This window comes from Scyliorhinus torazame, chromosome 21 (assembly GCF_047496885.1).
Source record: "Scyliorhinus torazame isolate Kashiwa2021f chromosome 21, sScyTor2.1, whole genome shotgun sequence".
NCBI classification, from domain to species: Eukaryota; Metazoa; Chordata; class Chondrichthyes; order Carcharhiniformes; family Scyliorhinidae; genus Scyliorhinus; species Scyliorhinus torazame.
This window is the reverse complement of record NC_092727.1, coordinates 9,010,959-9,022,923: the sequence shown is the minus strand read 5'-3', so window position 1 is coordinate 9,022,923 and position 11,965 is coordinate 9,010,959. Positions and strand designations below refer to the sequence as shown.

General features: G+C 50.3%; 1 pseudogene; it reads left to right on the top strand.

The window, feature by feature from the left end:
- The first annotated feature begins 7,886 nt into the window (after nt 1–7,886).
- Nucleotides 7,887–9,973, top strand: LOC140398730 (ADP/ATP translocase 4-like; annotated as a pseudogene).
- The last annotated feature ends 1,992 nt before the right edge of the window (nt 9,974–11,965 follow it).

Sequence of the window (11,965 nt, the reverse complement as noted above, 5' to 3'; positions counted from 1 at the left end):
GGATCAAGTACCTGTGCATACATTATCCTGGAAGCATATCTGACAGTTACACCCTGGGGCACTCAGAGATCCCCAGGACTTTCGAGGAACACCCCAGGCTGATGGGTTGGCTCGTGGGGGATAAGGGATATCCATAGAGGTCATGGCTGATGACGACAGTGCGGAAGCCCCAGATCAAGGTGGAGTCCTGATACAATAAGTCCCACACTGCCACCACTCGTATTAGAATCGTAGAATTTGACAGTGCAGGAGGACATTCAACCCATCGAGTCTGCACCAGCCCATGGAGCACCCTACCTAAGCCCACACCTCCAGCCCAAGCCCATAACCCAGTAACCCAACATAAGCCGTTTGGACACTAAGGGCAATTTATCATGGCCAATCCACCTAACCTGCACATCCTTGGACTGTGGGAGGAAACCGGAGCACCCGGAGGAAACCCACGCAGGCATGGGGAGAATATGCAGACTTCGCACAGTGACCCAAGTGGAAATCGAACCTGGGACCCTGGAGCTGTGAAGCCACGGTGCTAACCACTGTGCTACTGTGTCACCCCCAAACTTTCATTCAGTGGTGTGTCCGCTGCTAAAAATGTGGTTCCGCTGCCTGGGCCGTTTTGACGGTGCTTTGCAGAAATGCCCCCAGAGGGTCTCCCACTCCGTTGTGGTCTGCTCTGCCCTCCACAACCTGGTACAGCAGTGGGGCGACCTGGAGGAGGAGGAGAAACGTGCAACCTTGTCTGAGGAGGTGGAGGACCAAGAGGGGGTGGAGGACGAGCCCGAGGAGGACCCAGAGGATGGAGGTCAGGCGGCAGCAAGGGTCCGACAAGCTAGGAGGACCAGGGGGGCACTTAAAGCCTCCGGAGTCACATGATAGGAGGCTCTGTGTCCGGCAGCTCAGACCCCACCGCCTGAGAGCCCGCTTCCCCAAACTCGGATCCCCTTCCCCAAATTCAGTTCCCCCTTCTCTGAACCCAGTTCATCCTTCCCTGAACCTAGATTCCCCGTACCCCAAACCGTGCTCCCCATCCCCTCACCAAGGGTTGATTTGACATCACACCAGGATGGTGGGCCACTATTCAAGACAAGAGGGTGATGGCAATTCACTGTAAGGAAGACCCCCGTCTTTTCCCTCTCCCTCTTATTATGGGCTATCTTCTGCTGCGAGGACAAAGAGAGGACAATGTAAGTCAGTGTCCTGGTGACATGTGTGGGTGCCACGCCTAGACAGAAGGGGGTTGAGATGAGGGGTCCAGGGGGTTTCTGAGGAATATTCTGGGACATCGGGGGGCGGGGGGGGGGGGGGGGGGGGGGGGGTGCAAAGTAGCAGTGAGTGCATTATGGGAGATTCCATTGATGCCAAGAGGAGAGAGATGGTAACTTACCCTTGCGCCTCGTTTGAGGTCATTCATGTTCCTCCCACATTGGACGCCGATCCTCATTGTCACACTCCTGGCACTAACTGCAGCCAGTACTGCTTCCGAGGCGGGATTTGTCACATTGCTGTGGGGTCTCCTACCCCCTCGAGGCTACAGGGTGCCCTACCTCCCCTCCACGGTGTCCAGAAGGCTGGCTAGGACTGCATCCAGGAGCAGGTCTCCGTGTTGCCATCCTCCTGGCTTGACTGGGAGTGAGTGCTGAGGGAGCATTTAAATGCTGCTCGCCCTGTTGGCAGTGAACAGCTGGGCCCCGAGTCGGACGAATCAGATGTCTGGGGACTCTGGCTCAGCGAGTTTCATGTGAGGGATCATTTTTGCGCTAAGTTAGGGCGAACTGTGATGGGAATCAACCCGCGAATCCCGCCCAAAATGACACTCATGGCGCGATTCTCCCAAATGGGAACAAAGTCCCCGAGCGAGCGCGTTTAGCCGCGTTTTCCTGGCACTCAGCCCGAATGCAACATGGGAGGGTCCCCTGCACCCCCCCCCCCCCTCCACCACCCCCCCACACACCCTTAACACCTACAGCAGGCAACCCCGGCTCGATTGCGCAAAAAATGCCAGCTTGGCACTGCCAGGCTGGCACACAGGTGGCATTTCCAAGGTACCTAGGTGGCACCAGCAGAGCCTGGGCACCACCCTGCCCAATGGACATGCAGCTGGGAGCCTTCGATCCTCTTGAAGACCCCCGCGACCCCCGTTTGTGGGGACCAGGACCAAACGACGCTCACCCGAGGTCTCCGAGGTGAAGGGATTGAATCCCAATGCCTGAGGCACCTCGGGAATCTGCACACTAGAATAAGGCTTACTGCCTCGCTTTAATATGCAGATTTTTAAAAAAGTGATCCCGCCCACTGTGGGCTGGATTCCTCTTGCAACATCTGCAAGATTGTGTTGACTCTCGCGTGGCGTTGCAAGCCGGGTAGATCCTGGGAGCAGGATTGCTCCCTTTGTCACTTTGTGGCAGAAATCCACCCCTTCTTAATATGCGACACCCTGGGCGGAATTCTCCCCCCCCCCCCACGCCAGGTGGGAGAATCGCCGGGGCGCCACGCGTGTCCTGCCACGCTGTCCCGGCACCCGCATGCGATTCTCCCCCCCCCCCCAAACCGGCGCAGCGAGAATCACGGCTGGCCGCTGGGAGAATCACCGCTTGCCATTTGTAACGGGCGAGCGGCGATTCACCGGCCCGGATGGGCCGAGCGGCCTGCCCAACACGACGGCTTCCCGCTGGCGCCGTCCATACCCTGGTCGCTGCCGGCGGCCTGTGGGGGGGAGGGGAGTTCCTGCACCGGGGCGGGGGGGCCTCAAATGGGGTCTGGCCTGCGATCGGTGCCCACCGATCGGCGGGCCGGCCTCTCTGAGGGAGGACCTCCTTTCCTCCGCGCCCCGCAAGATCCACCCGCCATCTTCTTGCAGGGCGGCTGCGGGGAGGACGGCAAACACGCATGCGCGGGTTGGCGCCGGCCAATCCGCGCATGCGCGGTTGATGCCAGTTATGCGGCGCGAGCCGTGTCATTTACGCGGCGCCGCTTTTACGCGGCGCCAATGCCCGGCACGCGTAAATGACGCAATGCCGCTCCTACCCCCCGGGGGTGGGAGAATAGGGGGCTGGGAGCGGGCTCCGACGCCGGAGTGAAACACTCCGGTTTTCACTCCGGCGTCGGCATTTAGACTCCCAATGGGAGAATTGTGCCCCGTCTGCATTCTGAACCCATTGCTACAAACTGAATAATATCGGTGATGAAATAATGAAAGATAAATAAATAATTGCATTTATATCATTTACGTGATCAAGGACAAGAGGGCACAGATTTAAAGTGACTTGTCAAAGAAGCAAATGTGAGAAAAACGTCTTCACATGGCGAATAGTTCGGGTCTGAATGCACGGCCTGGAAGTGTGGAGGAGCTCAGTTCAATCGAGGCATGCAAGGGAGTGCTGGATGGTTATTTGAATGGAAACAGTGTGCAAGGGTACGGGGAAAAGGCAGGGGGGTTACCTGAATCATGAAGCTGAATTGGAGAGCTGGTGCCGTCATGATGGGTCGAATGGCCTCCTTCTGCACCATAACAATTCTGTGATTATGATCCGATGATGTGATGCCCTGAGGACATTGCAAAACTCTTTAGAACCAATTAAATAGTTCTGAACATTAATCACTTGTTATGGGGGAATCCCGGACGCCAAATTTCTCGCAGCAAGTTCCCAGGAATACCAATGAGATATTGACTGGACAATCTGTTCTGGCTTGTTAATTGAGGGATAAAAAATGGCCAGGACACTATGGGGAGAGTTCATCTTTGAGACAGAGCCTGGAACATCTTTTGTATTTATCTGAGAGGACAGACAAGACCTCGCTTAAATGTCTCATTCAAAAGATGGCACCTCCAACAGTGCAGCAGCCCCTCGGTTATGCATTCGGAATGTCAGTGAAGATTTTGTGCTGAAGTCTTTGAAGTGAATGGTATAAGTGAAGCATGGCTGGCAGCGAAATGGGAGCAGCATCAACATTGGCTTGGCTGCGTTGAATGTTCAGTTGCTATACTGCAAAATACTCTGGAATGTAATTCTGCGCAAATCATTCTTTTAAAATTATCCCGGCAATAAAACCTGAGCTGCAAGCATGGAACTTGGCTCTGAGCCGATGCTGTTGAATTTAAAACTGTACATGGAATCCGTAAGAGATTTCACTGCGGTGCAAAGCCAGTGATTCGATTTAAGGAAAAGCAGCAGCGTTGTTAGTGTTAATTAACTAATGATAACGTTTGTTTGAGGAATTTTAGTGCAAACCTGAACATGCACTCGCAGCTAGAGTAAACATTAACTTCAGTCAGAGAGTGCACAAGTTTATTGAGTGACCTTTGCTATTTATATCTTCATGTTCCCCTGCCAGGGTTTCTGTTCAACTGTTGCTTGGCACTCTCCACTTTATTGTTTCATCTGTGAGTGATACTGTAACCCCTCCCTGTGCTGACTGGATTTGTAAGCCCTTGGCAGTAAGTCTCCAAAACAACTGGCAGCGCAATGTGGCAGAATACCAGCAATAGAATCAGCCATGCAGCGATTTATGAAGGTGATGCTGTGGTTCTAACTATCATGCTGGAGTTCAGCAGGGTGGTTATGTTGGTTATGAGGCCTGAAATAAATACGCAAGAGGCTTGAGTTCAAATCCTGGCGGCTGGGGAAATTAAATCCAATTAATTAAATATATCTGGGAGAAAATGATATTATCAGTCATGGTCTCTAAGATACTACTGGATTGTCATGAAACCTGGAGCTTCTGTCTGTGAATATCCTGGGGAAGAACATCTCCCGTCCAGTCCGGCCTGTACGTAACTCCAGACCAGTCTGGTCTTTATGATGCTTCAGACACAGCCTGGTGTATATGTAACTTCTTCCCCAGTCTCGCCTATTTGTAACTTCAGACCAAGTCCGGTCTATATGTAACTTCTTCCCCAGTCCGGTCTATATGTAACTTCTTCCCCAGTCCGGTCTATATGTAACTTCTTACCCAGTCCGGTCTATATGTAACTTCTTACCCAGTCCGGTCTATATGTAACTTCAGACCCAGTCTGGTCTATATGTAACTTCAAACACAGTCTGGTCTATATGTAACTTCAGACACAGTCTGGTCTATATGTAACTTCAGACACAGTCTGGTCTATATGTAACTTCAGACCCAGTCTCGCCTATTTGTAACTTCAGACCAAGTCCGGTCTATATGTAACTTCTTCCCCAGTCTGGTCTATATGTAACTTCTTCCCCAGTCCGGTCTATATGTAACTTCTTACCCAGTCCGGTCTATATGTAACTTCAGACCCAGTCTGGTCTATATGTAACTTCAAACACAGTCTGGTCTATATGTAACTTCAGACACAGTCTGGTCTATATGTAACTTCTTCCCCAGTCCGGTCTATATGAAATAAAATGAAACGAAATGAAAATTGCTTATTGTCACAAGTAGGCTTCAATGAAGTTACTGTGAAAAGCCCCTAGTCGCCACATTCCGGCACCTGTTCGGCGAGGCTGGTACAGGAATTGAACCGTGCTGCTGGCCTGCCTTGGTCTGCTTTCAACGCCAGCGATTTAGCCCTGTGCTAATGTAACTTCTTCCACAGTCCGGTCTATATGTAACTTCTTCCCCAGTCCCGTCTATATGTAACTTCAGACCCAGTCTGGTCTATATGTAACTTCTTCCCCAGTCCCGTCTATATGTAACTTCTTCCCCAGTCCCGTCTATATGTAACTTCAGACCCAGTCTGGTCTATATGTAACTTCAGACACAGTCCAGTCTATATGTAACTTCTTCCCCAGTCTGGTCTATGTGTAATTTCAGACCCAGTCCGGTCTATATGTAACTTCTTCCCCAGTCCGGTCTATATGTAACTTCAGACCCAGTCCGGTCTATATGTAACTTCTTCCCCAGTCTGGTCTATGTGTAATTTCAGACCCAGTCCGGTCTATATGTAACTTCTTCCCCAGTCCGGTCTATATGTAACTTCAGACCCAGTCCGGTCTATATGTAACTTCTTCCCCAGTCCGGTCTATATGGAACTTCAGACCCAGCATGGTCTATATGTAACTTATTCCCCAGTCTGGTGTATATGTAACTTCAAACACAGTATGGTCTATATGTAACTTCAGACCCAGTCTGGTCTATATGTAACTTCTTCCCCAGTCTGGTCTATATGTAACTTCTTCCCCAGTCCGGTCTATATGTAACTTCTTCCCCAGTCCGATCTATATGGAACTTCAGACCCAGTCCGGTCCATATGTAACTTCTTCCCCAGTCCGGCCTATATGTAACTTCAGACCCAGTCCGGTCTACATGTCACTTCAGACCCAGTCTGGTCTATATGTAACTTCTTCCCCAGTCCGGTCTATGTGTAACTTCAGACCCAGTCCGGTCTATATGTAACTTCAGACCCAGTCCGGTCTATATGTAACTTCAGACCCAGTCCGGTCTATATGTAACTTCAGACCAAGTCCGGTCTATATGTAACTTCAGACGCAGTCCGGTCTATATGTAACTTCAGACCAAGTCCGGTCTATATGTAACTTCTTCCCCAGTCCGGTCTATATGTAACTTCAGACCCAGCCTGGTCTATATGTAACTTCTTCCCCAGTCCGGTCTATATGTAACTTCTTCCCCAGTCTGGTCTATATGTAACTTCAGACCCAGCCTGGTCCATATGTAACTTCTTCCCCAGTCTGGTCTATATGTAACTTCTTCCCCAGTCCGCTCCATATGTAACTTCTTCCCCAGTCTGGTCTATATGTAACTTCTTCCCCAGTTTGGTCTATATGTAACTTCAGACACAGTCCGGTCTATATGTAACTTCTTCCCCAGTCCCGTCTGTATGTAACTTCTTCCCCAGTCCAGTCTATATGTAACTTCAGACCCAGTCTGGTCTATATTCATAGAATTTACAGTGCAGAAGGAGGCCATTCGACCCATCGAGTCTGCACCAGCTCTTGGAAAGAGCACCCTACCCAAGGTCAACACCTCCACCCTATCCCCATAACCCAGTAACCCCACCCAACACTAAGGGCAATTTTGGACACTAAGGGCAATTTATCATGACCAATCCACCTAACCTGCACATCTTTGGACTGTGGGAGGAAACCGGAGCACCCGGAGGAAACCCACGCACACACAGGGAGGATGTGCAGACTCCGCACAGACAGTGACCCAAGCCAGAATCGAACCTGGGACCCTGGAGCTGTGAAGCAATTGTGCTATCCACAATGCTACCGTGCTGCCCAGTCTGGTCTATATGTAACTTCAGACCGAGTTTGGTCTATATGTAACTTCAGACCAAGTCTGATCTATATGTAACTTCTTCCCCAGTCTAATTTAGATGTAAATTCAGACCCAATTTGGTCTATATGTAACTTCAGACCGAGTCTCGTCTGTATGTAATTACAGACCATGTCTGGTCTATATTTAACTTCAGACTTCCAGGGCACAATCTGGTGAGCACCACACGGATGTGATGTGCATCAGTTGGAGGCCGGAACTCCCAGGCGAGACAGCAGCCAGAGGTCTGCTGGATCCCAGGACCCAACTGGGTCCCAGCCTGATGCTGCGCCTGTGGAAGAGTCCATCCTGGAGCTGATGGAAACAAGAGGGTGCGGACGGGACATTCAGAAGGAGATTGCAGCGTCACTCCAGTAGATCCATATCCGCTTGGAGAAGTCCCGGAGGCTACGGGTGCAGGAGATGGTGCCGGCAATGAGTGGCACCGAGGCCAACGCTGCTAGGGTGGTGACCGCAGTGGAAAGCCTGGTGCCGACGTCGGCACCATTAGTGAAGGTGTCTAAAGCGTCGCACAGTCGGTTGTGGCCGTGGCTGAGGGTCTCGGCAGAATGTTCGACTCGCTGGGGGATGTCACCCAGTGTCAGACTGACCTTGGTGAGGTGCTATGGGACATGTCCCGCTCGCGAATGGAAATGACCGAGATGCTGCGGAGCTTGTCCCAGTCGCAGGTGGGCATTGGCCAGTCACTGATAGGTGAGCCAGGACCCTCTGGCCTCAGAGCCCTCAGAGGACGCCCGCCAGGGGAAATCAAAGGCCATGAGGTAAGCAGCTGGCTGCCTCCACCTCAGATGTGCGTCCTGGGGACAAACTTAGACGTTGTGGTAGAGTTAGGACAGCCAAGCACATCGGAGATCACAGATGGCACTGGGCATGTGGTGGGGGGTAGGTAGGGGTTGAGGGGGCGGCGGAGGAGACAGCACCATCGGGAGGGTGGGGGAATTATGAACACAATAAACCCCCTTGTGCACAGCTAGTATTATGCCTCTGTCACTTTCCTCCACAAGCAGCCCGACCTCCAAACATTTGACCCATCAGTCCAGACATCTTCCCCTTCCCCTGGCACTCACACACCCTCCGGCCATGGACATGCACCCGGAGCTGTGTCCCATCCCCTGGGTGTTCAGATGTTGGCTGCTGCATGTGTGGTGTTGCCTCCCGCAGTGTTCAGGCACAGTCTCCAGGCATCAGTGTGTGATTGGGATGCTAGGCAATGACTCCCACGTGCTACATGGCCCGCATACCCACGGGAATCCACTTGGGTTGTGCGAAGTGCTCACCTGGCCACGATTGCCAATCCCCTATTACCAATAGCCTTCAGCCACACGGTCAAAGGCCTCGGCAGTCGGTGGGGGCTACGGGCTACGGATGATCGTTGGGGCAAACAGGCAGAGACAGGAGTTTCCCCTGGAACAGGTACACACGATCCAGGGGTTGGCATGGTGGTGCCGCGCGAATGCCTCGCGGTTGCCCCCCCAGCACCCCCCACACTCCCATGGTGGCCCACCCCTGCAGAGGGTCTCCCACCCCCCCCGCCGAGCACTGTGGCAGTAAGCCTAGTGCCCCCGGCCTCTTTGCCTGTGAGCAAAATGGCTACTCACCACCTCAGCTCCCCACAGAAGCCCGTCCTCCAGGTTCAGGTTTTTCAAAAGGAGTACTAATCGGCGCCAGCGTGAACACTTGCTGGAGAGGCAAATGAATGACGGGAGACCGTTGGATATGGTCTTGGGGCTAAAGGAATCAAGGGATATGGGGGGATGCCAGGATCAGGGTATTGAACTTGATGATCGGCTGTGATCATAATGAATGGAGGAGTAGGCTTGAAGGGCCGAATGGCCTCCTCCGGCTCCTATTTTCTACGTATCATAGAACCACTACAGTGCGGCGCTCGGATGCCGGTTAACGGTGCTGGCCGCGTGCATTTCTCTCAATCTATCCATTACACATATAGAAATAAACATATACCGCTCTCGCCGTCAGCGACGGTCGAATTTATTTGACGTGGCATCCTTTGTCATAGACCTACTGGCTGGCGGTATCGCCGCTGCCATCTCCAAGACGGCGGTGGCGCCCATCGAAAGGGTCAAGCTGCTGCTGCAGGTCCAAGTGTCGAGCAAGCAGATCAGCGTCGACCAAAGGTACAAGGGAATTATTGACTGCGTGGTCCGGATACCAAAGGAGCAGGGATGGGAGTAGTGCACCTAGAGATTTGAGTTTACAGTATCCGGTACATATAACAATGGATTTCATTGTTGCAGCCCCTGCACATGCTAAAGTGTACCCAGGATTTGTGAGTTTTTGGCGTGGCAACTTAGCGAATGTGATTCGATATTTCCCAACTCAGGCTTTGAACTTTGCCTTCAAGGACAAGTACAGGCAAATATTAATGGCAGGAATTGGCAAAGAGAAATAGTTTAGAAAATGGTTCTTAGCAAATTTAGCATCAAGTGGAGCGGCAGGTGCCACATCCCTCTGTTTTGTGTATCCCCTGGATTTTGCGTGAACACGCTTGGCTGCTGACATTGGGAAAGACCCCAAGGCACGGAAATTTACTGGCCTTTGCTGATTACATCATGAAAATTGCAAACGGGATGGGCCTCGGGGACTTTATCAAGGATTTGCTGTGTCAGTGAATGGTATCATTGTATATCGAGCTTCCTATTTCGGGTGCTATGACACAATCAAGCTACTGATTTTATCACGTGGCCTGTTGTGAAGTTCCTTGCCTTCGCAAGACAATCAGAAGAAAATCAAAGAGGCCTAAATTTTCACAAAGTCATGGCAACTCCAGGGGCCTTAAAAATGCCAGGCAGGACACAGATCCGGAAGTCTCTAGTTCCTCCAATCCTATTTTTGCCGGTAGGGGCAGGGGTGGAGCGTGACTCCCAACGTTCAGTAAAAGCTCAGTGGGGTCTTTTGAATTCAATGCTGAGTTCAAACAAACTCTACTCTCGCTAGAGTGGGGCCTTAAGCCACACTATGGGAGTTTGACATTTTTAGGGTAGATATAAATGCTCGTGAAGGATAGATAAGATCTGTAGAACTGTCGAGCTGTGAAGTGATTTAAATGGCCTGCCCATAAAAATTTAAAAATTGCCTGCCGCTGCCTGTTAATTGAAAAACAGTTTTCATATTTAAGAGCCATCATTACTGCTTGACTATGTTTCACAACCTATTATCACTGTGGAGCGCTGTACGTTGACAATTTAATGGACAATCCAAAGAGATTATTGAAGGGGCTAATTAAGACAAATGTTTGTTTTATAAAGGATTATGTACTTGAGGGCATTTAAATGTATTGGATGGTCTTTCATTAATGAAGGTGAAGTCTGTACTATATATTTAGAATTTTCTTTTATCTTGGTTCCTGAGGTTGGCCCGTGGCAGATACTAAGTGAGTTGGGATCAAGGAGCTCAGGGCAAAGGGTGGTGGAGGCATCAGTTGGCATAGGGACTATAAAAGATCAGGGGGGGTGGCTTGAGGGCGTAGTTGGCAATGGGTCCATAATGGGCTATGGAACAGGTAAGGGACATGAGTTGGTATGTATGGACAGGAGTTGAGAAGGGATGAGTTCTAGCAGATGTATTGAAACAACAAGGACAAATTACCAGAAAACAAAGGTGGACATTTTAATCTGCACACCTTGGCACTTGACAAGCTCCTCCAATGCCAGAGAATGGTCCCACATTATTGAAGATTTCTTTGGCTTCCTGCCATAAAATAATTGATAGATGCTGTAGCCCCCAAACATATGGAGCATGTTTTTTGCATGTACTGTCCATGTTGGAACAGTTGTTAATTTACAATTTGATTGGTCAGCTAAAAGTTTTCGGGGCATTTGGTCAGTCATGGTGTGATTTCTCTCGGGTACCCCAATGCGAAAAGGAATTTCTGCTGGCATGTAACTTTCTACATTATTCAGATTTTCACCCGTACTCCTGAATTCATCATTGGCAAATTCTCCTCCACTGCTTGTTAAGAATTTGACTGGTGCCCCCAGGGCTGTTCCTATCTATCTACCCATTATTTTATCGATAATTACTTTTGTCTTCGCTAAAATTTACTGTTGACAGACTAAATCTAGTCGCTATGTCTACAAACTGTAGAAGAAAATTGTTTTCTTGTTCAGCCCATATGTTGAAGTCCATTGCTACAGTTCTGTTAAAGGTCTCCAGCAAATAAAAGACTTATTTATTACTATTAAAAAAAGAACCACTACAGTGCAGAAGGAGGCCATTCAGCCCATCAAGTCTGCACCGGCCCTTGGAAAGAGCACCCTATTTAAGCCCACGCCTTCACCCTATCCCCGTAACCCAGTAACCCCACCTATACCTTTTGACACGAAGGAGCAATTTATCATGGCCAATCCACCTAACCTGCACGTCTTTGGACTGTGGGAGGAAACCGGAACAGCCGGAGGAAACCCACGCAGACACGGGGAGAAAGAGCAAACTCCACACAGACACCCGAAATCGGAATCGAACCCGGGACCCTGGAGCTGTGAGACAGCAGTGCTAACCACTATGCCATCGTATATGTTTCGAAGTATATTTATAAAAGATTATCAAGAATAAATCCAATAAAGAATGCAGAGTTTCTTTACCCACAGAGTGATGATGTGAATGTGGCACTCTCTACCACATGGTTGAATAGTATGTATGCATTTACGGGAAACTAGTTCAATACTGTGTGGGAGTAAGGAATTAA